This window comes from Heloderma suspectum, chromosome 2 (assembly GCF_057233095.1).
Source record: "Heloderma suspectum isolate Gila_16-S chromosome 2, 16-S_ref, whole genome shotgun sequence".
In the NCBI taxonomy this organism is placed as follows: domain Eukaryota; kingdom Metazoa; phylum Chordata; class Lepidosauria; order Squamata; family Helodermatidae; genus Heloderma; species Heloderma suspectum.
This window is the reverse complement of record NC_139459.1, coordinates 400,788,767-400,816,473: the sequence shown is the minus strand read 5'-3', so window position 1 is coordinate 400,816,473 and position 27,707 is coordinate 400,788,767. Positions and strand designations below refer to the sequence as shown.

Below are 27,707 nucleotides of genomic sequence, written 5' to 3'. Positions count from 1 at the left end.
TCTCAACTTTCTCCAGGAATCTGATTGAATATCCCCTCTGTCTGCTTTAACAGTCTTCCGAGGAGCTACAGTTAATCTTCAATTGGCCCTTGTGTCAGACATGACCATTAGGCACTCTTCCAGCACAGGGAATTTACATCTGCATTTGCTCCAGAAATACACAACATTTCACTTTGCTACAACATTTGACATTTTCTCATTTTCCACCTCCAAGGTAATGATTCTGAACATCATGTTCACCTGAATATCTGGGATGGAAAAGGGAATACCTGCCATGGCTGTAACCTCTGACCATCCTGCCTGCCTTTACACTCCAGCACCCTCCTCTTGGATCTGGATGCATGAGCAGCATCTAAGGCACGGGCCACAGCTTGGACAGTGTTGTAATTCGTGTAGCTGTCTGCAGACAGGATTATCTCCATATCCTCTTTGGACTGGCCCTTCGGTTTAGGTTTCTCCATGCATCTTGTCCAGCCTTTCACAGATGTTCCATGCTTTGCATAAGTGCAATTCAATGCTTTTTTCCTAAATGTCAAGATACGAACTTTAAGGCGTGACACACCATCATTTTGTACCCTTTGTTTTGGCTCAGTGAGGAAGGAAAATATATAAATGGGTTTCCTCTTCTTTATATAAAACCCCAAATCCACATTGATGTCCCACACAGCTGTGGTGATCCAGACTTTCCCTGCTTTACTTTGAATAAAATGATCACTGTATGCTTGTGTGACATAAATTCCACATAAGAAGAACCTGCTCTCTGCACCATAAATGAAAACATTGACGTCTCCTGACGTGCAGAGTGAAGCCTTCTGGACATGTACTTGGTGTGAAAACATTCTTGAGATGCTTTGCATGAAAACAACACAAATACCACTCCTGGTAAGGAGTGGTGTCAAGGTCCTCTTGAATGTCTCTCCATAGTCAGTGTCCTGAGTGACAAGACCAACCAATGTCCATCTGAAATGCAAGAGCAGTTGGACAATCCTCGCATATGGGTTTTTTTCTTTGGGGACTAATGGATAGAAAAACGGGAACTGAGCTTCATTCTTCTGAACTTGAGAAACAAAAGCATGATTGACCTGCAAGGAAAGGAAGAGTTGTAATTTGTTTCAGATGAAAACTCAAGTATTGGCTACCCTAACATTATTAAGAATGACTGGTGTGTGGGGATGGCGGAGAATTCTTCCACAGATTTCAGTGAGGCTGAATGCACTGGCATTTGGCTCCCCGAAACCTGTGGCAGAAGGGCCTCCCACCCTCCGCCACCCCGCAGAAACCCCCAGAACAAAACTTACCTGGGGGGGGGTGGAGGCTAGTCTTTCGGCATGCCAGGCTGCCATGATAGGCTACGTAAGTATTTATATAGCCTACCACGGCAAAGAGCAGGGATAAAAATGGCGTCCGCTATGCCATTTGCGTGGCTGCCTTTACCATGATAGGCTATGTAAATACTTACGTAGCCTATCACGAAAACAGCAGTGGCGCAAATGGTGTAGCAGCCACCATTTGCGTTCCTGCTCTTTGCCATGATAGGCTACGTAAATACTTAGGTAGTCTACCACGGCAGCCTGGCAGGACATAAGCGGCGGCCACTACGGCGGCTGCCATTTGCTTCCGGAGCAGCCCGGCCATGGCCGGAACTCCAGCTGCGGACGGCCCTGGCCGGCGGCTCCATGGAGCCACCGCAAAGCAGAGCCGGCCAGGGCGGATTCCAGGAGGAGGGACGGAGCGCCTCCCCCCCACCGTGAATCACACCTGTGAAAAGGTAAGTGACTTTTGTACATCCCTACCAGTGTGTCAGATTTGTCCTTGTCTTCAGGGTGTTTTGATTTGGGATTCTGCATTTAGCTTGATCAAGGATCAGCTTACAGAGCCCATGCCATCTTCCAGAGCAAAGTGTCTCTAAGGAAATTCTCATTTTACAAAATTCCATTTTACACTAGGGATGTACGGATTCCCCACCATCTGTTCCTCCCCCCCCCCAATCCACCAGAGCTGTTCCGCTCTGCTCAGATTCTGGGGGGAGGGGATGGCTTGGGGCTGCTTACCTTCCCTCCTTCCAGCCACAGCTGTTTGCCCCCTTCCTGTCCCTGCCGATTGCCATGTGTGAAAAAAACGAAAATAAAGAAAATGGCGATTTGGAGGACATGCTCATAGACTTACACGCAAAAAGAGTCATGAATCTTGTGTATAAGCCTATGGACACATAGACTTACATGAAAGATTCATGACTCTGCGTATAGATAAGTCTATGGGCACATCCTCCCGATTGCCTTTTTTTTTTTTAAAGACATGGCAATCGGCAGGGACAGGGAGGAGGCGAACGGCTCTGGCTGGAGGAAGCAGCCGAGTGCCGTTCCATCTCCAGTCCTCCTGGGTAAGTGGTCCCGATGCGCTGAGGATTACTAAGGCCAGATTCCAAAGAATCCGTCCTCGTTTGAATCCGCAGCAGATTTCTCTGACATCCCTATTTTACACACAAGATTTTTTAATTGGGACTCTTGAGATCAGGCATGTCTTTTCCTTTCTTTCTGTTTTACATTTTTACTACAAAATATTAAGCAGTGTCTGGATTTCATGACATAACAGCATTGAACATACAAATATACAAAGTGGTTGCCAGACAATAGCCTTCCCTATATATGTGTTGCATTTTGAACTGCTGACATATGTTTCCCATATAATAGGATGTTTCTAGCAATTTGTTGTTATTTTTTTCAAAGTTGTTAGCTATGATTTAGATTGATGTATTTAGTTCAGAACTTGTCAGGTTTGCTGAGCTACACATTTCCATGAACACAGGTTGCCCCCCATTTCTTTTCCTTGGGTCTGTTTACTTCTTACGATGCTGCATGCTCAGTGAAATGTACATGTTCAGCTTACGACAGAATTCTCTAATATGCTATTATCGTTTTCCCAACTGTCTTAAATGTTAAATATTTCTCCTGATTGTCAATTGAACCCCTTGCTTTTCTGAGTTGATTCAACTTCACAGGCTGAGAGTTTAGTGAAAAGTTTGCAAAGACAAGGAAAAGTCTGTAAGGACAAATGTGTCTGCTGAAAACAAGCTGAATCAAACTCTAAACCATAATACAGTTTAATACATCCTTTGTTTCCCTATGAAAAGTTAACACCTGTGAGAGAAGTATGTGGAAGATCCATACTCTTCCTTTTGAATGAATATTTGCAAGGTAGCTTATAATGCAGGTTGGTGCAGGAGTCTTGCCGAAAGTGGAGAGTGCAAAGACTTCTGTGGAGAGATGCTGGGCATCATGATGCAGGGAACCATCCCATCCGGTGCCAGGAGATCCCTGCTTGCTTTGCTCACACCTATCGAACCTATTCCAGTAGGGCCCCTATTAGCAGATGTCCATGAAAAATGGGAAAGCTTGTTTAACTCTGCCATTCTTCATCTGATATTTCAGAAATCTGGTCAGATTATACCACTTTCCAGGTAGATTGTCTGCACCAGGTTTCATGGAGATGGAGCAGTTGGTCCTAATTTTATGACGAATCACATTTCCAGGCATCATTACAAGAGAACTCTGAAACAGTAAGGTGCCAGTTAGGACAAATGGGAAATTCATTCAGTTCATTTTTAACCAGGGTTTAGCCAGTTCACACCTCCCAAGCTCCCAAGGTGTTGTGTATATCCAAAAAAGTATGTGGCACAGCATACTTACTTTTCAAAATGCACCCAACTCCACTTTAATCAGTGGGAGAAGAATCTGTAGATTTGAAAGATGTGCACAATTGATGCACATTAAAAAAAAGCAGAGAAATGTGCACAGCGTTCATGCAAAAAGAAAAGAGCAAAACGCAATGCGTTACGGGCTTGTGTTGGAAGAAGCTTGGAGTTAGAATTTGGAGGACTTCAGCAGTCAGAAGCTCTTCTGATTCACACATTCCTATGCACCAGCCATTCAGTGGTCCAGCTGGTATTCTGTGGCCCCAGCATACAAAGGGTAAAGTATGCCTTTGATAGAATGGGAAGGAACGATGGGCAGACACTCCAATATATCACATTACATTTGCAGTCTCACTGTGGATGGCCACTGCTGACTTTTTCAGTTCTTTGGAGAAAATGCAAAGTGGAATTAGATTCAGCCTGCAAACAGCCCACCACCCTCACCGGTGGGATTTTGTAGATGCCCAAAATGTTTGAAATCTGCATGGAGACGTCAGAATGGCATCCTTCCAGAACAACCGATGGTTCATTCCATCTCCCACAGTTGTAGTTGGGAACATTTGCCTGCCCAGTAGAAAGCATGTCTAATAAGGCATCAGAAGTCATTCTGCCATCGTAATAGCCCTCATAGATGCTGTAGCCCAAGGTGATGTTGGGTAACAGGCTGGGATTCTGGTTGATGTTCTGAATGGCAAACTGGATAGACAGAATATTCCAGTATCTTGTCCCTTTTTCCCTGCAAGAACATAGAAAGGGAAATACCATGTTCAGATGTTCCTTCTTTGATCCCAGAAACTATTCCAGGCAATAAAGACCACTGGATTCCCTTGAATTTTAGTCATGAGAGCACTGATTCAAAGTGCAACTTAGACCCAAACCCCCAATCATACTTAATTGTTTGTGTATTAGTGCAGTATGTCTTTCGTGCTACATATCCTTATTCCAGGGTCAACAATCCAGTTTCTGAAGGGTGTGGGTGGAAAAGAAACATCACCCGCTCCCAGACTGTATTGGTTCCAATATTAAAGAAAGGAAAGTAGACTCCTCCCAACAAAAAATGTGTTTTATTTCATCTTTAAGAAAACAATGCAGTATTTTTTTCTAGTTAATGCAAAAGGAAGGTGCACTGTCACAATTTCTATAACTCAAGGCACAGAAGGACAACTTGAGTGACAGTTTTTGGTGGAAAGGTGCAAAACAAACATTTTTTTTGGTGCAAAACAAACAAATGCACAAATAACGCCTCCTTCCTGCAGATGAGAAGGATTCTCTGCCACAGAAATGATCTGTCTATTGAGACAAAGTCTGCTCAGCATTTGACAGGGAGGACTTTACATGAACAAACCCATTTGCAGTCACTCTTCTCTTGTCCGTTGTCCAAGCTCTGTTAGCCTTTCCTCCCCCACCCACCCACCTTCTCCTGCAGAACAAAAAGATTGAAATGGGTCTCCAACACCTTTGGAAGTACCTGGTTGCCCTGAAAGAAGTTGAGGATATCTTAGGGATCTCAGAGAATGCCATCACAGATCTTGGTGAGGCCGAATGCCAGTGCATTTGGCCCCCCGAACTCTGTGGCGGAATGGTCTGCCACCCCCCCGCAGATCCCCCCCGGGATGAGACTTACCTGGGGCAGATGTTCCGGGCGGCTGCCACAGGCCATTTGCAGCCTTGTGGGTTTTTTTTTTTTACAAGACGTCATAGGCTACGTAAAGATTTACGTAGCCTATCATGGCTGGGTAAAACAAAAAACAAAACAACCCGTGTACTCAAATGGCAGCGGCTACGGCCGCCACCATTTGGGTTCCTTATTTTTGGCCGACTTAGTCTACGTAAATATTTACGTAGACTAAGATGGCCAAAAATAAGGAACGCAAATGGCAGCGGCCGTAGCCGCTGCCATTTGCGTACGCGGTTTGTTTGTTTCCCCCAGAGCCCTCCACGGCCGGAAATCCTGCTGTGGACGGCTCTGGCCTGGGCTGGGCCTGGCCAGCTGCTCCATGGAGCTGCCGCAGAGCACAGCCGGCCGTGGAGGATTCCGGGGGGGAGGAACGGATCGCCTCCCCCTTGTCGAGGATTCCAGGGGGAGGGACAGAGCACCTCCCCCCCCACTACGGATTGCCCAGTGCGGAGCCAGGTAGGTGTTTCCTACATGATCCCTAGATGGGTGAAGGGATGGTATGATTTGAAAACAAAACCAGGGTATCTGGACATTCCAGGGCTGGAATAAGGCATGCACAACCTTCGAAAGAGAAATCAGATATGTGGTGGATAGCTCAATGAAAATGTCTAATTCTTCCCAAATTACACTTTGGGCATGATTAGAAAAGGAACTGCGAGTTAAACTTCCAAGACCGTACTCCCCTCATACCAACCTGTGATGTGACCACACTTGGAATACTGTCTACACCTCTGTTCACCATACCTCAAAAAAGAATTCTAGAGTCAGAGAAAGGGCAGAAAAGGGCAACTACAATGATTAAGGGGCTGGACCTCTGTGGTAAGCTTTTAGAGAAAAGGCAACCAAGGGGAGGCTTGACAGAGGTATAGAGAACTAAGCATTTGTTGTTGTTCAGTCGTTCAGTCGTGTCCGACTCTTCGTGACCCCATGGACCATAGCACGCCAGGCCTTCCTGTCCTCCGCTCTCTCCCGGAGCGTGCTCAAGTTCATATTCATTGCATCCGTGATGCTATCTAGCCATCTCATCCTCTGCCGTCCCCTTCTCCTTTTGCCTTCAGTCTTTCCCAGCATCAGGGTCTTTTCCAGGGAGTTTTCTCTTCGCATTAGGTAGCCAAAATATTGGAGCTTCAGCTTCATTATCTGTCCTTCCAATGAGCACTCGGGGTTGATTTCCTTTAGGATGGACTGATTTGACCTCCTTGCAGTCCAGGGGACTCGTAAGAGTCTTCTCCAGCACCACAGTTCGAAAGCATCAATTCTTCGGCGCTCAGCCTTCCTTATAGTCCAGCTCTCACAGCCATACATTACTACTGGGAAAACCATAGCTTTGATTAGACGGACCTTTGTCGGCAAGGGGATGTCTCTGCTTCTTACTATGCTGTCTAGGTTTGCCATAGCTTTCCTCCCAAGGAGCAAGCGTCTTTTAATTTCATGGCTACAGTCACCGTCTGCGGTGATCTTGGAGCCCAAGAAAGTAAAATCTGTCACTGCTTCCATTTCTTCCCCTTCTATATGCCAGGAAGTGATAGGGCCAGATGACATGATCTTCGTTTTTTTAATGTTGAGTTTCAAGCCAGCTTTTGCACTCTCCTCTTTCACCCTCAACAAGAGCCTCTTGAGATCCTCTTCGCTTTCTGCCATTAGGGTGGTATCGTCTGCATATCGGAGGTTGTTGATAATTCTCCCGGCAATCTTAATTCCGACCTCTGATTCATCCAACCCGGCATTTCTCATGATGTACCCTGCATATAAGTTAAATAAGTAGGGTGACAATATGCAGCCTTGTCGTACTCCTTCCCCAATTTTGAACCACTCGGTTGTTCCATGTCTGGTTCTTACTGTTGCTTCTTGTCCCTCGTACAGGTTTCTCAGGAGACAGGTAAGGTGGTCTGGTACTCCCATCACTTTAAGAATTTGCCACAGGAACTAAGCATAGTGTGGAGAAAATGGATAGGGAGACATTTTCCTCATTCTCTCATCATACTAGAACCTGGGGTCATCCTATGAAGCTGAGTGGTGGGAGATGAAGGAGGGATAAAAGGAAAGGCTTCTTCACACAGCACATAGTTGAACTATGCAGTTCGCTACCATGAGATGCAGTGATGGCCGCCAGTTGAGTTAGTGGTGACTGACCAAGAAAGAGACCTTGGGGTTGTGGTGGGCAGCTCACTGACAAGATTGACCCAGTGTCCTCCTGCTGTGAAAATGCAAATTCCACGTTGTACTTCAGTGAAAAGGGAACTACATGCATTAAAACAAAATAATGTATAAAATAATTTGAGATAGAGTTATTCAATGGAAAGCTTGTATATACTGTAGAAGTTACATTTCATGCTAACCGGTGTATATTTTCCGGATCCAGTTTTCTTTCTTTTTTTTATAGCTGGAATGACTGAAATACAGTCCCACTCATAAGGAAACCTACCAGTTATATTTATGCATGCAAATGGTCTTGCAAGGAAATAATTTTCCACTTAGCACTTCTCCCACACTTGAACAAGATAGGTGAAGGTGCAGAAAAAGAAGGAGGAGGAGGAGGAAGAAGAGGTGGAAGAAGAGGAAGAAGCACATGGCCAAAGGGGTTTGGGGAAAAATGGCAGACCACATCCACATCCTGCCCTTTGCATCTATTTCTCTCACAAACACATACAGCAGCTAATAACACTCTTCCTCCCATTTTTAATAGTTGAAGATAGTAATAGCCCCTGTTCCTTGTCTCCCACCGCTGGTCACTGCTGGTTCTGTTCTGCCTGCCTTCCCTGTGTTGGATTTGTTTGCTGTACAGCAGCCTGCCCTGCTCTTGCTACACAGGCACGTCCGCAGACCAAAATACAACCCTTTCCATCTTCGAGAGCAACACATCCATCCATATTTGCCATCTTACTAGGGAGTTACAGATGGGAGGAGCAGTGATATGGCCTTTTCCACTTGGAAAACAAAGAATGAGTCACTTCAGCCACAGGTTTCCTGCCTCCCCTCCTAAGGCTTACAAGAAAACTGGATATTCCTTGTCCTTATTAAAGTTATGGCCCGAAGAGCCCACTGTCCTACAATGTGTAGCTACACTTTTCAAAAGGAACCTGGTCAGCTGCAGCACGTGTCAGGGCAGGCTGTGCATGGGATGGGGCCTGCCTGTTGAGACAGACCCCAAAGGTTCACCAAAAGACAATCTAGGAAAAGCTCTTTGCCTGCCCTGGATCAGGCAGGAGAGAATGGGAGAAGTCCCTGGAAGTGCCGGGATAATTGGAGCTCATGAAATCAGTAGAAAGTGAAGTAGCAATAAACATGGTTACCACAAAATTACTTGCCGAGGGAAAAGAATGAGGGATGGTTGCTTGTTGAAACTCTTGCCATCGAAGCGATCTGGGAATGCTACAGAAATGAATCCATTAATGAGGATGTCCCCTGGCTTGTAAAAACTCCATGGCTCAATTTTATCTCTTTACAGAGTCAAGGGGCATTTGGCATTGAACATCCCACAGGTGGCCTGAGGCAGCAGCAGCAGCAGGAAAAGCAGAATCATTCTCAGTATGGCTACTACAGCCACCCCCTTGAACCTCTCAACTAACTGGAAGAATGATTAGAAGAAGCCAGAGTCCCCTTGCAACACCAAGGGTTCCCTTGTTTTCCCAATACAGATGGAGCCCAGCCAAGCTAACACATCTGATGGGAGTGAGAAGAAGCAAACCTGACCCCCACAGAGTCCCCCTCACCTGCCTTCAGCCTCAGCCCAAGAGTTCAGTGTTGCAGAAGATATTTATATGCCATCCTTTTCGGCTCACATCCAAGATGTCACCCACAACTGCTCTTGATTCTGATATTAGTGGCGATGGCAATACAGGGAAAATCCCTGGAGGTTTGGCAAGAAAATACATCACCATGGTGTTGATAATTATGAGAAGACACATGACCTCTGCAATAAGCTGAACTCTCTCTGCACCTACGGCCTAGGAAAGCTAGGTGTGGATGAGAGAAGATGGCCCACCCTTAAACCCACCTCCCCCGAGGGAGGGGAAAGCTAGTTGTGAGTGGAAGATAACAGAAATACTGTTATACTGGGAAGAGACGAAGAATGCTCACACCGCCCAGTACCACTTACATGTGTGTCTGTACCCTCCTTGTATGTAATGACAGAACAGGGCAATGGAGCATCCCAAACTGGGAACAAGGAACCAACTTCAGCCTTCCCCTTGGTTAGCCAGTGACCCCTTTTTCCATGCATGTATGCCTGAATGTGCATCTTCAGACATGCAACCTGGACACCTGAAGGGGACCTTCACGCAGAGCATCAAAAAGCTCAGCACCTAAGGCATTGAGGGGATTTGGAAACTGAAGACACAGTTGCTTCATCCAGGCCTATTTTACTGAGAGGAAATAACAAGTGTATTCAAAAGATGACAACGAGGCAATCGGTTTCTTTTATAGAAGTTACATTTCATTTGTAGAGGATAACAGTTCTAATGATTAAGACAGACACATCAAAAGCAATAGTTTTGTGCTGTTGACTAGCAGGTGGGGTTGGGGGAGAGGTCATGGCAGTGAGGAGAAGGAGGTGGGAGATGGATGTGGACAATGGCTAGGGAGGAACTAAGCTGAGAATGGATGAGCAGAGCTTGTGAGCAAGGAGAGGGAGTGAGCAAGCTGCTTACCTCTGGAAGTCCACAAGCCTAGAGAAGAGACAGAACAAGAGAAGCAAGGAACAGCTGACTGGGAGCTTTTCTGCATGAAGCTGTTATTCTCCTGTATCTACTTTTGGTTTCATCTGAGAATTGAGATGCATGCATTCCATGAGGAGTGCTTCTTTTCCTGCTTTCCACCACATAACCTCTAGGTGGCATCCTGGTATGGCTGAGAAGCACAAATACAGAAGTGGAAAAAGAGGTTTCTTTGACTTTTACAATTCAATACCACATTTCTTTTCCTCCTTTCAAATGTGCTGAAAGGGCTCTTATGATGCAGAAGCAAAATTAGAGGGTCACAGTGTCATCTAAAGAAACTAAAAAAAGTAGGGAATGACACGTGCACCCTAAATGCTTCCTGTAGAAAAACTCTGGGTCCTCCAGAAAAGTGGGAATGATGAAGGAGGGGGATCTGGCAATCTAATGGACTTGCAGTGGAGGGAATAGGAAAGGGAGGAGTATTTCAAATCTGCATCAGTGCAGTGCAGGGTGCCCTGAAGTTGGAGGCGGTGGGGTGCCTCTGCTTCACCCAAGACAGAGGAAGAGGGGAAGAGGGAGAGGGAAGCGAGGTTTATGTGATTCCTCTAGTGTGTGAAAGAGTGAGGCTCCTTTGGCACAAAGAGACCTAACCATGGGCTGCCTGGGTGTCGCTAATAGGACCAAAAATTTAATGTAATTGTTAAAATAATGTGTGGAAAAAATGATGTCTCCTTGAACTCATTGAAATTATCCTCTATGCTGGTGTGGGAATAAACTCGCCACTTTCCATATTTCCAACTTAAGCAATTTAGGGATGTACAAAAGTCACTTACCTTTCGCGGATTATGTTTATGGGGGGGGAGGTGTTCCGTTCCTCCCCCCCGGAATCCTTGACAGCCGGCTGTGCTCCGCGGCAGCTCCGCGGAGCAGCCGTCCAGGCCCAGCCCAGGTCAGAGCCATCCACAGCCGGATTTCCTGCCGCGGAGGGGTCTGGGTAAAAAAAAAAAAAAAAACACGTACGCAAATGGTGGCGGCTACGGACACTGCCATTTGCATTCCTTATTTTTCACCATCTTAGTCTACGTAAATATTTACGTAGACTATTACGGCGAAAATAAAGGGGAATGCAAATAGCGTAGCGAGTGCTATTTGCGTCCCTTTTTGATTCACCATTTTAGCCTACATAAATATTTACGTAGGCTAAAACGGCGAATCAGAAAGGAATGCAAATAGCGCCCGCTACGCTATTTGCGTTCCCCTTTGTTTTTGCCATAATAGTCTACGTAAATATTTACGTAGACTAAGACGGTGAAAAATAAGGAACGCAAATGGCGGCGGCCATAGCCGCTGCCATTTGCGTACGCTTTTTTTTTTTAACCCAACCATGATAGGCTACGTAAATCTTTACGTAGCCTATCACATCCCTTTAAAAAAAAAAAGAAAAACCCTCCAGACTGCAAATGGCGGCGGCGGTAGCCAGTCGGAAGACCAGCCCATGTCAAAAACAGCAGAATATTGGGGGTGGGGTCTGGCAACACCTTGACAATGAAGCCTGAAATGCAGGGCCTTGACTCATACAGATGGAGTCCCACCATGGCTTCAGACCCCAAGGGAATGATATTAAACCTCACCCTGGCACAGTTTCTCCAATCCCCCCCCCCCATCTGCCAAAAATCTCAGCCAAGGGTATCATTGTCATTGGAGTTGTTTGGACACAAACTTTGTAAGACATTCTCCATATGTAAGAAGTGCAATATGTTGAGTCATCATGCTTTTGATTCTGATGTTGATGTTTTTGGACTCCGGGTAACTGGGGGTGGGGGGGCTCTTTGGCAAGAAGAATAAGAATGAATCACTATGATTTAGATAATTATAAGGTGAAGAACCCTGTTCTCTGCAAGATCCTGAACTCCATGTGGCTCCAAGAGCAAGTGCACGGCTGGAGAAAAACACGTCTGTGCAAACTCATTACTGAAGCTGATCAATATCCTGATGAGGTGTCAGCAAATTTTCAGCAACAAATATTCAAGAAGAACACATCCATGAAGTCTTAGAAGCACAGAGACCAAATACAGTTTGCCAGTAATCATCCCTAAACCCAACTAACTACTGCCAATGGAAGGAAGGGAAGGCATTTAACCGAAGAACTGCTGGATGAAACCATGGTGGTTTCATCCAGTCGCTCTTTCTGTGCCCAAGTGCAGCCCATAGAAGGCTTCCAGACACCCATAAGGAGGCAGTGAAAGCAATGGCCAGTCCATCTCAGTGGTCAAAACATCTTGCAGACAGTGAGAGTGTACATATTGACACATTAAGCATAGTAGCACTATGGAAATCACTTTCACAAGACAAAGTGATGAGATGCAGTTTGGATGGATCCAAAGGGGATTGGATGAATTCCTGGAGGATAAGGCGATCAATGGTTAATAGACATGAATACTCTATGCTACTTGCCGTATCAGGGGCAGTCTGCCCATGTGCACCAGTGGCCATGCACATAAGTGGGAGGGTGCTGTTGCACTCATGTCCTTCTTGCTGGTTTCCCACAGGCAGCTGGTTGGTCACTGTGTGATCAGAATGCTAAATTCGATGGGCCCTTGGCCTGATCTTTCATCATGGCTCTTCTTAGATTGTTAAAGTCTCCATGGTTTGAGAATAGGGGAAGTCAGGAGTGCTCATCTTCTCAGGAACCTGTGTGTACACTGCAATCTTCATTGGATGCCCTTTTCCTGTTCCATCCACTGTCCAAGGTTTTACCAGGGGTTATGAGAGAAAAGGCCTTCTCTGGGGTGGCACCCAACTTCAGGGATTCACTTCCTTCACCCCTTAGCTTGTCTAGATAGTTGTGTCCCCCCCCCATTCTGGATCTGATTTTCCTTTGGTTGTGTGTGTGTGTGTGTGTGTGCGTGTATGTGTATGTGTGCTGTGTGTGTGCAGCATACACATTACTGAGCACAAGAAGAAAAGAGTGTGTGGCCAAAGGACAACAAAGCAGTGTGTGGTCCCGCTAAAGGTAAAGGTGTCCCTAACCAGTCGTGTCCGACTCTAGGATGCAGTGCTTATCCCCGTTTCTAAGCCGAAGAGCCAGCGCTGTCCGAAGACGCTTCCATGGTCATGTGGCTGGCATGACTGAACACCGAGGTGCACGGAACGCTGTTACCTTTCCCGCCGAGGTGGTACCTATTTACCTACTTGCAATTTCTTGCTTTCAAACTACTAGGTTGGCAGAACCTGGGACTGAAGACGGGAGCTCACTCCGTCACGCAGCACTCGGGTCTCGAACTGCTGACCTGCCGACCTTCCAGTGGTCTTAACCACTAAGCCACCGCAGCCCGTGGTCCCGCTAGGGATGTACAAAAGTCACTTACCTTTTCAAAGGGTGACATTTACGGTGGGGGGGAGGCTCTCCATCCCTCCCCCCGAAATTCTCTATGGCTGGCTCCACTCTGCGGCGATTCTGCTAGGGATGGCAGAGAATTTCTCCCCAAATCTTCGGCGGGCCGAGCGCCAACGAATTCGGCCCCCCGAAATCGGTGGTGAAATTCTCTGCCCCCCCGGCCCCCCCGGGATGGGACTTACCTTTGGCGAATGCCAAAGGCTGACATAAAAAAAAGCCTATCAAGGCTGACTTAAAACAACAACAACAACAACAACAACAACGTGTGTATGCAAATGGCGGCGGCCACGCCCGGCGCTATTTGCGTTCCTTATTTTGGTATGTCTTCGTCTACGTCAAGATTTACGTAGACTAAGACGGCGAAAATAAGGGGGACGCAAATAGCGTAGCAGACGCTACGCTATTTGCGTCCCCCTTATATTCGCCATGTTAGTCTACGTAAATGTTTACGTAGACTAAGACGTGTCAAAATAAGGAATGCAAATGGTGGCACCCATGGGCGCCGCCATTTGCATATGCGCGTATTTTTTTTCCTTTTAATCAGCCGTGATAGGCTACGTAAACATTTATGTAGCCTATCACGGTATTTTTTAAAAATCTAGCCGTGATAGGCTACGTAAAGATTTACATAGCCTATCACGCTTTTTTTTTTTTACTGGAAATGGTGGCGGTGGCAGCCGGTCAGAAGACCGGCCGCCACAGCTGCTGCCGCCGAACCGCCGCCGAACCGCCGCCGAACCGCTGCAGGAGCCACCGGCGCCAGGAGGATTCACCCAAGGTAAGTCCCGTCCCGGGGGGGCGGGGGGGTGGCAGACCATTTTGCCACCAATTTCGGGGGGCCGAATGTGCTGGTATTCGGCCTCCTCAAGATTCGTGGCGAAATTCTCTGACATCCCTAGTATTTTACCATGGTAGGCTATGTAAATACTTATTTGTTTGTTTGTTTGTTTCATTTCTATACCGCCCAATAGCCAAAGCTCTCTGGGCGGTTCACAAAAATTAAAACCAAACAACACACAATAAAACAATTTAAAATATACAGAACATTAAAACCACAATTTACATAGCCTATCACAGCAAAAACCCCAAATAAACAGCGAACGCAAATGGCAGCGGCTACGGTGGCTGCCATTTGCGTTCCTTTTTTTTTTTGGCAGTGATAGTGCATTTGCGTACACCGTTTTTTTTGGGGGGGTTGATGGCTTGCCGTGATAGGGTATGTAAAGACTTATGTAGCCTATCACGGCAAAGACCAGGATGTAACTGGCTGCCATGGCAGCTGTTCGAAAGACCAGCCACCGCTGCCGCCGCCGCCATCGGACCCGCTGCTGGACCTGCCACCAGACCCGCCGCCACCTGGAACATCCGCTCCAGGTAAGCCTCATCCCGGGAGGAATCCATGGGGGGGTGGGGGGCAGGCCATTCCACCACGGATTTTGGGGGGCCGAATGCCAGTGCATTCGGCCTCACTGAAATCCGTGGAGGAATTCTCCGCCATCCCTAATAATACGTACATTTGCCCTGTGTTGAGAGCCTCAAGTTGGGAGATTCTGGCAAAAAAAAATGTTGTTAAAAGCTTGTGACGCAGTCTCCTTCGCTGCCACCCTATCTTGCAGCTCGTTAACCTTTGCCTCCATTTTTTGCCAAGAAGTGTTAATTAAGTCACACCCCCTTGAATTTTGAAATGTATCCAGCCTCTTAGCCTGTTCAGCAAATTGCAAGGACAAGGTTTTTATCAGAGCAAGTAACTCCTCTGTATTTGCACTTCTCGGAGCCTTTGCCACAAGAGGTATGGGCGGGCGGGGGGTAGATGGAGATCCTGCTCCTTTTTTCCTCCTTGATGTAGCCATCCTTCTCTTCAAACAGATCTTGCGGATCCTCAAATATTCTTGGTTTTTCTTAATCCATCAACTACATTGGAGCACATCAGCCCTTATTTCTCCTAATTAGATAGGAGTTTCAAAACAACTTCGAGCGATGACTAACCTCAGGCAGGCTACCCCCGGAGCCCAGCCCCCCCTGCTGCTTCGCAAAGGGTGCTATTCTTCCAAGACTTCATCCAGATGCTGCTCTTGCCTTGCCTTTTCATTCCAGGGGAAGATGAAAAGGTTTGTCAACCTTTTATAAGCTGTTTGGGATAGCATCCATGGAGGCTCCGCGGAATGCTGCCAGGGCGACATTGACTCTGACCGGAGGTCACCATTAGGGATGTCAGAGAATTCTGCCACAGATCTCTGTGAGGCCAAATGCCAGTGCATTCGGCTCCCTGAACTCTGTGGTGGAACGGCCTGCCCCCCCCACCCCCTGCGGATCCCCCCCCCGGGACGAGACTTACCTGGGGAGGATGTTCCAGGCAGTGGTGGCTTGATGGATGTTCCGGCTACCGCCGCCATTTGCAGTCTTGTCTTCTTCTTTTTTTTTTTTTTACAGAGTCGTGATAGGCTACGTAAGTTTTTACGTAGCCTATCACGTCTCAGTAAAAAAAAAAAGACGAAGAAAAATAAGGAACGCAAATGGCGGCGGCCGTAGCTGCCACCATTTGTGTATGCGTTTTTTTGTGGGTTTTTTGCCCAGGAGTGATAGGCTACATAAGTTTTTATGTAGCCTAAAACACCTGGGGGGGGGGGAAAGGCGTATGCAAATGGCAGCGGCTACAGCCGCTGCCATTTGCATTCCTTATTTTTCTTCGTCTTAGTCTACGTAAATATTTATTTAGACTAAGACGAAGAAAAATAAGGAATGCAAATGGCGGCGGCCGTAGCCGCCAACATTTATGTACGTGTGTTTTTTTTTCCTTACCGAGACCCCTCCGTGGCCGGAAATCCGGCTGCGGACAGGCCTGGCCTGGGCCTGGCCGGCTGCTCTGCGGAGCTGCCGCGGAGCACAGCCAGCTTTCGAGGATTCCGGGGGGGAGGACCGGATCGCTTCCCCCCCCGACGAGGATTCCAGGGGGAGGGATGGAGCACCTTTCCAACAAAGCACACATCATTTCCAAGGGGGAGTTATGCTATTCCTTTCCTTCTCTCTGGTTTTTGCATCATTCTAAAATGATGAAATGCACTGCACATTCAGTGGGCCGCAAGAAACTCCAGCCATGCCCTGCAATTCTCCCTTGTCATGAAGGTCTTCCAGCTGTATCCTAGGAGATAACAGGATCCTTGTTTTTTTGGGGGGGAGGGGGTCTGATGGGTTCTACACTGCAACAGACACACAGAAATGCAAGAAGCAGAAATACGGAAATGAGGTTTGTGCACATTTCACCACGACTGACAGAACTGCCACAAGCTTAATTGTAGGGATGTACGAAAGTGACTTACCTTTCGTGGATTATGTTGATGGTGGTGGGGGAGGCGTTCTGTCCCTCCCCCCGGAATCCTCGAATGGCCGGCTGTGCTCTGTGGCAGCTCCGCAGAGCAGCTGGCCACACCCAGCCCGGCCAGGCCAGAGCCGACCGCAGCCGGATTTCCGGCCGCGGAGTGCTCTGAGTAAAAAAACAAACACCCGTGTATGAAAATGGTGGCGGCTACGGCCGCCGCCATTTGCGTTCCTCCTTTTTGGCCGTCTTAATCTACGTAAATATTTACGTAGACTATGATGGCAAAAATCAAGAGGAATGCAAATAGAGTAGCAGGCGCTATTTGCGTTCCTTTTTCATTCACCGTTTTAGCCTACATAAATCTTTACGTCGGCTAAAATGGCGAATCAAAAGGAGACGCAAATAGCACCCGCTACGCTATTTGCATTCCCCTTGATTTTCGCCATCATAGCCTACGTAAATATTTATGTAGATTAAGACGGTAAAAAGAAGGAATGCAAATGGTGGCGGCCATAGCCGCCGCCACTTGCATACGCATTTTTTTTTAAAAAAAACCCACCCCAACCATGATAGGCTACGTAAATATTTATGTAGCCTATCACGTTTTTTTTTTTTCCCCCACAAGCCTGGAAATGGTGGCGGCGGCGGCAAAGCTGCCGCCGGAGCCGCCGCCGGAGCCGCCGCCGCCCGGAAGATCCGCCCCAGGTTATATTCACCCTGGGGGGGATCCACGGGGTGGCGGGGGGGTGGCAGGCCATTCAGCCACAGATTTTGGGGGGCCAAATGCGCTGGCATTCGGCCTCACCGAGATCCGTGGCGGAATTCTCTGACATCCCTACTTAATTGCGGAAAATGCGGTTTGTGTGCATTTCCAGTCTGCATGACTGGGAAAGAGGCACTGGAGGAAAGAATTTCGTAGGTATGTCAGTCTGCTCCTGCTCCAGAGCCTAGCACCATGCCTGCTGTAGCTGGAAAGGGGAGTTCCCATTTTTCCATATATATATATATATATATATATATATATATATATATATAGTATATAATTCCTGCTTTTGTGACAGTGGCATCACCCTCATGGGCATATCTCTTGGGCTGTCCTTTTGGGTTTCTCACAGCCCAATGGTCACACCAGCCAAGCCAAAACACAAACACACAAAATGCCACCACAACCAAGAGACCAAGACCACACTGCCCTTTTTATTATCTATCTATCTATCTATCTATCTATCTATCTATCTATCTATCTATCTATCATCTATCTACTTCCTTTCTTTTCCACCCAATAGCTGAAGCTCTCTGGGCTGCCGTTCACAAACATTACAGCCCAAAAGCTTCTTGCTTGGTGGCTCGGTCAACTTGCAAGTGTTAAGGAATAGTGCTTCCCAACTGTTATGCAGAACTTGATGGCCATAGCCCATTTCAATCTGAATGAAACGACTGTCATTCAGGTAGGAAGGCCCATTCAGGTACATGTGCTCTCCTCTTTTTCTATTCCCTTCCTTGATGTCTCACCACCCCCCACAACAGCTGGATCTCTCTGTGGCTGTGGCATTTCTCAGTTCATGGAATGTGCAAAAACAGAACAGGCTAGGTTAAGAACAGACCAAAATTGTGCATATATGGAATCAACGAAAAGCACAAAATCAGAAGGACCCTGGTAACTGCGCATTATTATTATTTTTTGCCCAGAAAATGCACATGTATGGAAGCAATATGCACATTTGCTGGTTGAAAAAAAATGCGCAGTTACCAAGGTCCTTCTGATTTTGCGCATTTCTTTGATTCCATATATGCACAACGTTTTTGCACAGAAAATGGGCATATTTTGACATGCATGCATCAGGGCAAATACGCAAAAAAAAGAAGGGATAGCCACCAGCGCCATTCGCCAAGCAGGAGCTCGGTGAGAGCAGGGGAAAGGGTACAAACAGGATCGCCATAGCGCCCGAGATTTTGGGGGATTGCTTGACTGAAGCCAAGCAGGGTGGGGCCAGAGGGAGGGTTTGTGAACTCCAGTTTGGGTGCCGAACTGAGAGAAGATCATCGATAACGAAGCAGGAAATGAACGTCCATGACATCCCTAGGTGAAAATGGATGAGCTGAGCTTGTGATCAAGGAGCAGAAGTGAGCAAGCTGCTTCCCCCAGAGATGCACAACTCTAGAGAAGAGATGGGAAAAAAGAAGTAAGGAAAAGCTGACTGGGAGCTTTTGTACATGAGGCTGTTAATCTCCTGTATCTACTTTTGGTTTCATCCCAGAACTGAGAGACAAGCATTACAAGAGGAATGTTTCTTTTCCTGCTTTCCACCACATAACCAAAGTGGCATCTTGGCATAGCTGAATAGCACAAATTTGTTGTTGTTCAGTTGTTCAGTCGTGTCCGACTCTTCGTGACCCCATGGACCATAGCACGCCAGGCCTTCCTGTCCTGCGCTCTCTCCCAGAGCGTGCTCAAGTTCATATTCATTGCATCCGTGATGCTATCTAGCCATCTCATCCTCTGCCGTCCCCTTCTCCTTTTGCCTTCAGTCTTTCCCAGCATCAGGGTCTTTTCCAGGGAGTTTTCTCTTTGCATTAGATGGCCAAAATATTGGAGCTTCAGCTTCATTATCTGTCCTTCCAATGAGCACTCAGGGTTGATTTCCTTTAGGATGGACTGATTTGACCTCCTTGCAGTCCAGGGGACTCGTAAGAGTCTTCTCCAGCACCACAGTTTGAAAGCATCAATTCTTCGGTGCTCAGCCTTCCTTATAGTCCAGCTCTCACAGCCATACATTACTACTGGGAAAACCATAGCTTTGATTAGACGGACCTTTGTCGGCAAGGTGATGTCTCTGCTTCTTACTATGCTGTCTAGGTTGGCCATAGCTTTCCTCCCCAGGAGCAAGCGTCTTTTAATTTCATGGCTACAGTCACCGTCTGCGGTGATCTTGGAGCCCAAGAAAGTAAAATCTGTCACTGCTTCCATTTCTTCCCCTTCTATATGCCAGGAAGTGATGGGGCCAGATGCCATGATCTTAGTTTTTTTAATGTTGAGTTTCAAACCAGCTTTTGCACTCTCCTCTTTCACCCTCAACAAGAGGCTCTTGAGATCCTCTTCGCTTTCTGCCATTAGGGTGGTATCGTCTGCATATCGGAGGTTGTTGATAATTCTCCCAGCAATCTTAATTCCGACCTCTGATTCATCCAACCCGGCATTTCTCATGATGTACTCTGCATATAAGTTAAATAAGCAGGGTGACAATATGCAGCCTTGTCGTACTCCTTCCCCAATTTTGAACCAATCGGTTGTTCCATGTCTGGTTCTTACTGTTGCTTCTTGACCCTCGTACAGGTTTCTCAGGAGACAGGTAAGGTGGTCTGGTACTCCCATCACTTTAAGAATTTGCCACAGTTTGTTGTGATCCACACAATCAAAGGCTTTAGCGTAGTCAATGAAGCAGAAATAGATGTGTTTCTGGAATTCTCTTGCTTTCTCCATGATGCAGCGAATGTTGGCGATTTGATCTTAATCTTAATCTTAATCTTAATCTTAATTCCGACCTGTGATTCATCCAACCCGGCATTTCTCATGACGTACTCTGCATATAAATTAAATAAGCAGGGCGACAATATCCAGCCTTGTCGTACTCCTTTCCGAATTTTGAACCACTCGGTTGTTCCATGTCTGGTTCTTACTGTTGCTTCTTGACCCTTGTACAGGTTTCTCAGGTAAGGTGGTCTGGTACTCCCATCTCTTGAAGAATTTGCCACAGTTTGTTGTGATCCACACAATCAAAGGCTTTAGCGTAGTCAGTGAAGCAGAAATAGATGTTTTTCTGGAATTCTCTTGCTTTCTCCATGATGCAGCGAATGTTGGCGATTTGATCTCTAGTTCCTCTGCCTCTTCTAAATCCAGCTTGTACTTCCGGTAGTTCTCGGTTCGCATACTGCTGAAGCCTAGCTTGTAGGATTTTGAGCATCACCTTGCTGGCATGTGAAATGAGCGCAATGGTGCGGTAGTTTGAACACTCTTTGGCGTTGCCCTTCTTTGGAATTGGAATGTAAACTGACCTTTTCCAGTCTTGTGGCCACTGCTGAGTGTTCCAGATTTGTTGGCATATTGAATGCAGCACTTTAACAGCATCATCTTTTAGGATTTTAAATAGCTCGGCTGTAATACTGTCATCTCCGCTAGCTTTGTTGTTACTAATGCTTCCTAAGGCCCACTTGACTTCACTCTCGAGGATGTCCGGCTCAAGTTCAGTGACCGCACTATCATGGCTATCAGGGACAATAGCACAAATACAGAGGTGGAAAAGGAGTCTCTTCTGCGTGTACAATACCATATTTCCTCTGCTCTGTTCAAATGTGCTGAATGCGGCCTTTCGGTTCAGAAGCAAAACTGGAGGGTCACGATGTCATATAAAGAACCTGTGAAAAAATGGGGTATGACAAGTGCACCCTTAATGCCTCATGAAGAAGAACTCTGGATTTTCAAGAAAAGTGAGAATGCTGAAGGAAGGGGATCTGGCAATCTAATGGACTTGTAGTGGAGAGGATAGTGAAGGAAGGAGTATTTTGTATCCGCATCAGTGTAGTGTTGGGTGTCATGAAGCTGGAGGCGGTGGGTGCCTCTGCTTCAACCAAGACAGCAGAAGAGGGGAAGTGGGAGAGGGAAGGGAGGTTTATAAAATTTTAGCCTGAACTATTGGGCTGCCTGATGATCAGTAAAAGGGCCAACATCTGTGTTTAATTGTTAAAACACAAAGCATGGCACAAATGCTGTCTCTCTTGGCTCATTGAAACTGTGATGTGTGCTGGTTTGGGAATAAACTGACCATCTTTCCCTCTTTCCAACATGAATGGGTATGCTCAACATACCTATTAGCTGAGAAAAGAGCCCCGTTGACTTTTCCTGAGCTGACATTTTGGAATCTAGAAGTAAATGGAAAATAGTGCCCAAGGAGGGTAAGGGGTCAAAGGATTTAGTCTGGATGACAATGGCCATTGCAGACAGTGTAGTGTGATGGGGCTGATGGATTTCTCGCACATACACCAATCTGCTTTGAGTGTCACACCTGGCTTCTGCAACGCCAAGCTTCTCCTGTACTTTCCCAAGCAACTATGCAACCTTCCTTTCCAGGTCAAAAGCAGCAGAATATTGGGGTGTCTGGCACCAAACTGACACCGTTGCCTGAACTGCAGGGCCTTTACTCATACACATGGAGTCCATCCATGGTGTCAGATCCCAAGGGAATGACAATAAACCCCATGTTACCAGAGTCTCTAAACCCCCTGCCCCGCCGCTCAATATGCCCTCAATCTCTCAGTTGCACTGGACCCATTGAGGCACAAATGCTATAAGAAGTTTTTCACACGTAACAAGTTCAACACATTGCATCATCATGCTGCTCTTGAGTCTGATGTTGATGCTCTTGGACTCCCAGGTAACCTTGTGGTGGTCAGGAGGGCGGTGACATATGGCAAGAAGAAGAACAAACCACTCTGATTTAGATAATGACAGGGAGGAAAACCAAGATCTCTGCATCATCCTGAACTCTGCATGGCTCCAAGCACAAATGAACAGCAAGAGAAAAAAATGTATTTGTGCAAACTCATTCTTGAAGCTGCTCAATATTGTGATGAGGTGTCACCAAATTTTTAACAACACAGTTTTATTTAAAAGAAAAAGTGCATGAAGTCTTAGAAGCAAGAAACCAAATACCATTTGCCAAGAATCATACATAAGCCCGACTCACTACTCCCAATTAAAGGCAAGAAAGGCATTTGACCGAGAACTGCTGGATCAGGCCAAAGAGGGTCCATCCATTACATCCCTCTGTGCCCAAGAGCAGCCCATTGAAGGCCACCGGACGCACGTCAGATAGGCATGAAAGCAATGGCCAATTCACCTCAGTGTCAAAACATTTGGCAGACAGTGAGAGTGAGAAGCAGATTAGGTGGCTGGACACATAAAAGGCTGTGCTTATTCAAGCAGTGCGTATCTAAACTATGGAGCTCACTTCCAAAAGACATATGGATGACCATCAATTGAAAAGGGGACTGTACGAATGGCGCATAAAGAGACCAATGGCCAATGGTCCTGATGGGTGTCTGCTACCTCCACTATCAGAGGTGGTATGCCCAGGCACACCACTTGCTGAGCACACAAGTAGGAGGGTGCAACTGCACTCATGCCCAACTTGTGGGTTTCCCTTTCCCAAGGGAAGGTGGTTGGCCACTCTTTGCTCAGAATTCTATACCTATGGACCCTTGATCTGATCTGGCCTCAGGGCTCTTCTTATGTTCTTAAAGCCCTCCATGGTTTGGGATCAGGGGACTGAAGGACTGCTCATGTCCTAAGGAACTGTCTGTACACTGCAATCTTCATCAGATGCCCCTTTCTAGGTACCTCCATAGAAGCTACCAGATCCCCAATTCCGTGCACTCCTGTGGAAATACACACACACACACACACACACACACACATATATATATATATATATATATAGAGAGAGAGAGAGAGAGAGAGAGAGTTGCTATGACAGATTTTCTGGAAAATAGTGAAATTTACCTGTGCCTAGCACAGAAACCTTTGGACCGATCTGTCTAAAACATTGCAAATTCAATCATTTCCCTATACTCTTCCAGAACTCCAAATGTTATGAATTTATCTGGACAACCAAAAAGGTTATGGCCATTTCTATTTTCCCATGCAAGACAAGGGGAAAATGCAAAATTTAAATTACGTATTTATTTATCGTATGGCACATTCACATGGCGTTACAATAAAAAACATAGAGCATAATAAATATAAAATATAGACAGGAAGATCACAAACGTACGTCTAGGTTACAGATAAAGTTTTTTGCTTCAGTTGTCACAGCCAGGAAATCAGCAAAGTCTCCACTGTAGGCTCAGTTTTGACACTATGTCACTATGTGTTGGATAGTTTGTTTTTCAGCCCCACCATCACAACTTGATGATGTTATTTTGCCCCATTTATAAAAGGCATCTGCGCATCTACCATGACCCATGCGAATTCGGTTCAAGGTTGTCCATATCACATCGGGCTGGTCAAATCCAGGTGGTTTTTCCAAGATGCAGGGCAAGCTTCAGCATTGTGGAGGACAGTTTCCTAGCCAACATTGTTTCCACATGTTGTGGATATTGAAATCATCTTCTAGAAGAGCTTTAGTGGTAGAAATGGCTGGATGTCATTTGGCTGGATGTCTCGTGTGCGGACTATTAAGCCACACTGGGGCACAATACTCTGCTGCTGAGTAAACCAGACTGAGTGTGGTCGTCCTCAGCATATCCACTGTCGAGCCCCAGCTAGTGCCGCACAGTTTGTGTAGAATTTAATTTCTTCTTCTCAGTTTGGCAGCAGTCTTCATCACATGTTCTTTATAGGAAAGTGTCCTATCCAGTGTAACCCCAAGATATTTGGGATGCATGTTATGATTGAGCCGGTATCCCTTAAATTGAACTAGGGATGTTGGAGAATTCCACCACGGACACCAAGAATCCACCCCCCCCCCCGGATTCCGTGACAGAATGGCCTCCCCCAGAACCCACAGAATCCCCCCCCCCCCAGAACGGACCTACCTGGCAGTGGATGTGGCGGCGATTGTGGATGCGGCGGTGGCAGAGGCGGATGCGGTGGCAGCGGATGCAGCGGCGGTGGCAGCTCCGGCTCCTATAATCACAGAGAAAGTTCTTCCAGCAAGTATATTATCAATAAGTAGGGGAGATTTTCAGCATGAGGTTACTTGTATTAATTTATAAAGTAGTCCATGTCTCCACACTGTATCATATGCTGCACTTCAACCTATGAAGGCAACTGACATTTTTTTAGGGATGTACAGAAGTCACTTACCTTTTAATGAAATTGATTCGCGGTGGGGGGGAGGCGCTCTGTCCCTCCCCCCGAAATTCTGGCCGGGGGGGAGGCACTCTGTCACTGCCCCCCCAAATTCTGGCCGGGGGGGAGGTGCTCTGTCCCTCCCCCCCAAATCCTGGCCGGCCAGGTCCGCAAATGGCGGCAGCTGTAGCCGCCACCGTTTGCTTCCCTGCAGCCAGCTGTGATACCATGGCTGATTTAAAATAAAAAAACGCTCATACGCAAAGGGCGGCGCCCATGGGTGCCGCCACTTGCGTTCCTTATTTTGACACATCTTAGTCTATGTAAACATTTACGTAGACTAAGACGGCGAAAATAAGGGGAACGGAAATAGCGTAGCGTCTACGCTATTTGCGTTCCCCTTATTTTCGCCGTCTTAGTCTATGTGAATGTTTACATAGACTAAGACGTGTTAAAATAAGGAATGCAAAAGGTGGTGCCCATGGGCGCCGCCATTTGCGTACGAGCACGTGTTTTTTCTTTTAAATCAGCCATCATAGGCTACGTAAAGATTTACGTAGCCTATCACGGTATTTTTTTAAAATCTAGCCGTGATAGGCTACATAAATCTTTACGTAGCCTATCACTTTTTTTTTTTTTACTGGAAATGGCGGCAGTGGCAGCCGGTTGAAAGACTGGCCGCCACAGCCGCCGCCCGCGCCAGGAGGATTTGCCCAAGGTAAGTCCCATCATGAGGGGGGCAGGGGGGCAGACCGTTTCGCCACCGATTTCGGGGGGCTGAATGCGCTGGCATTCGGCCTCCCCGACATTCGTGGCGAAATTCTCTGACATCCCTACTTTTTTTGCTTCATCTGGTATCCTGCTTCTATATAGGTTGTTAGTGAAAGCACTAGGGATGTCAGAGAATTTCGCCACGGATCTCGGGGAGGCCAAATGCCAGTGCATTCGGCCCCCTGAAATCGGTGGCAAAATGGTCTGCCCCCCCACCCCCCTGGGACAGGACTTACCTTCAGCAAATCTTCCTGGCGGCAGCGGCTCCAGCAGCGGCTCTGGTGGCGGTTCGGCCGCAGCCACGGCTGTGGCGGTCGGTGTTCTGACCGGCTGCCGCCGTTGCCACCATTTCCAAGTTTTAAAAAAAAAACGTGATAGGCTACATAAAGATTTACGTAGCCTACCACGGCTAAATTAAAAAAAAAACACCGTGATAGGCTACGTAAATATTTACGTAGTCTAAAACGGCTGAGTAAAACAAAAAACAAAAAATGTGCGTATGCAAATGGCGGCGCCCATGCGCGCCGCCATTTGCGTTCCTTATTTTGGCACGTCTTAGTCTACGTAAACATTTACATAGACTACGGCGAAAATAAGGGGAACGCAAATAGCGTAGATACTACGCTTTTTGCGTTCCCCTTATTTTCGCTGTAGTCTACATAAATGTTTACGTAGACTAAGACATGCCAAAATAAGGAACACAAATGGCGGCGCCTATGTGCGCCGCCATTTGTGTACGTGCGGGTTTTTGTTTTTTGTTTTACTGAGCCATGATAGGCTACGTACACATTTACGTAGCCTATCACGGCTGACTGCAGGCATGCAAACAGCGGTGGCTACGGCAGCCGCCATTTGTGTCCCTGCTAGCCAGCGGCTGGATGTCCGGCCACTGGCTGAGCCGGCCGGTGGCTCCGCACAATACCTGTGGAGCGGAGCCGGTCAGCCAGGATTTGGGGGGTGGAGGGACGGAGTGCCTCCCCCCCCGGCCAGAATTTCAGGGGGAGGGACGGAGCACTTCCCCCCCAGCATCAGCATAATCCGCGAACAGGTAAGTGACTTTCATACATCCCTAGAAAGCACTTGGTCAGCACAGCTTTCTGCGGGGCGAAATCCAGCTTGTTCCACTGGAATTATCTGCAGCATCTTCTGGCTGATTCTCTTATGCAGAAGCCTTTTGAGAAACTTATAGACAGTGCTTAGCAGGGCAATATTCGGATTGTTCAGGACAAGTAGTTTTGAGAGCACTACGTTTTTGTCTAATTTGTCTTGTATGGACTTTGTCCCTTGTAGCTGTAGATGTAGACAATATATGTGCTGCGATCTTATTGGCTGAGATGTGTGTCTTATTGTTTATTTTCTTCTTGCTTCCCCCTAATTTCCGTAGCAATGACCATGCTTCTCTACTAGATGTTTTAAAATTGAGTGATTCAACTGTCTCCATCAATTTCTCTCGTCGTGCTGTATCGAGGCTATGTAACAAGTCATCTGCGATATCATGGTGTCCATTTTTTAAAAAAATTAGGTACAGATTCTTGCAGGTATCATTCCACCCTGGAATATATTGCTTGCTGTATCCTCTAGGAATCAGTCCATCCTAAAGGAAATCAACCCTGAATGCTCATTGGAAGGACAGATACTGAAGCTGAAGCTCAAATATTTTGGCCACCTAATGCGAAGAGAAAACTCCCCCGAAAAGACCCTGATGCTGGGAAAGACTGAAGGCAAAAGGAGAAGGGGACGGCAGAGGATGAGATGGCTGGATAGCATCACCGATGCAATGAATATGAACTTGAGCATGCTTCAGGAAAGAGCGGACGACAGGAAGCCCTGGCGTGCTATGGTCCATGGGGTCACGAAGAGTCGGACACGACTGAGCGACTGAACAACAACAATCCTCTAGGAATAGCCTTTCTTGCTGCCCATATAAATGTGCCTGTAAGTCTCTCATAATTGTTGGATTTGGGGGAGATCCAGCCCAAGCATTTGTCTCGATTTACAGTAAAAACATCCCATTTCGCCTTCTTGAAATTCTACCTTGGGCGGGGAAAAGATGACACCAGAGGTATACTTGTGCCAATTTCAATCAGGATTGGGCAGTGCTGGCTATGGGGGAAGTCTGCTAATACCAGTTGAGAGGTTTTCACTGGCAGTGTTTCCTTGTTGGTAGTCAGAAAACACAAGTCAGGACTGTATTCCTTTCTCCAAGCTGCCAACTTATATGTTCCTCTGTCCTTTGCATCGGATATCAAATACAAGCTGTTGTCATCTGCCCAATTTACAAGCGCCCCACCTTTTTCGTCAGTTTCACTGTACTTCCACTGAGTATGATGACTATTAAAATCTCCAAGGT

General features: G+C 46.8%; 1 long non-coding RNA gene across 1 annotated transcript; it reads left to right on the top strand.

Annotated features, from left to right (window-relative positions):
* Positions 1–1,380: 1,380 nt before the first annotated feature.
* Positions 1,381–27,707, top strand: LOC146356633 (uncharacterized). The gene is made up of 3 exons (XR_014787464.1): positions 1,381–1,768; positions 13,077–13,200; positions 26,742–27,707. It is a non-coding gene; the product is annotated as an uncharacterized LOC146356633 (long non-coding RNA).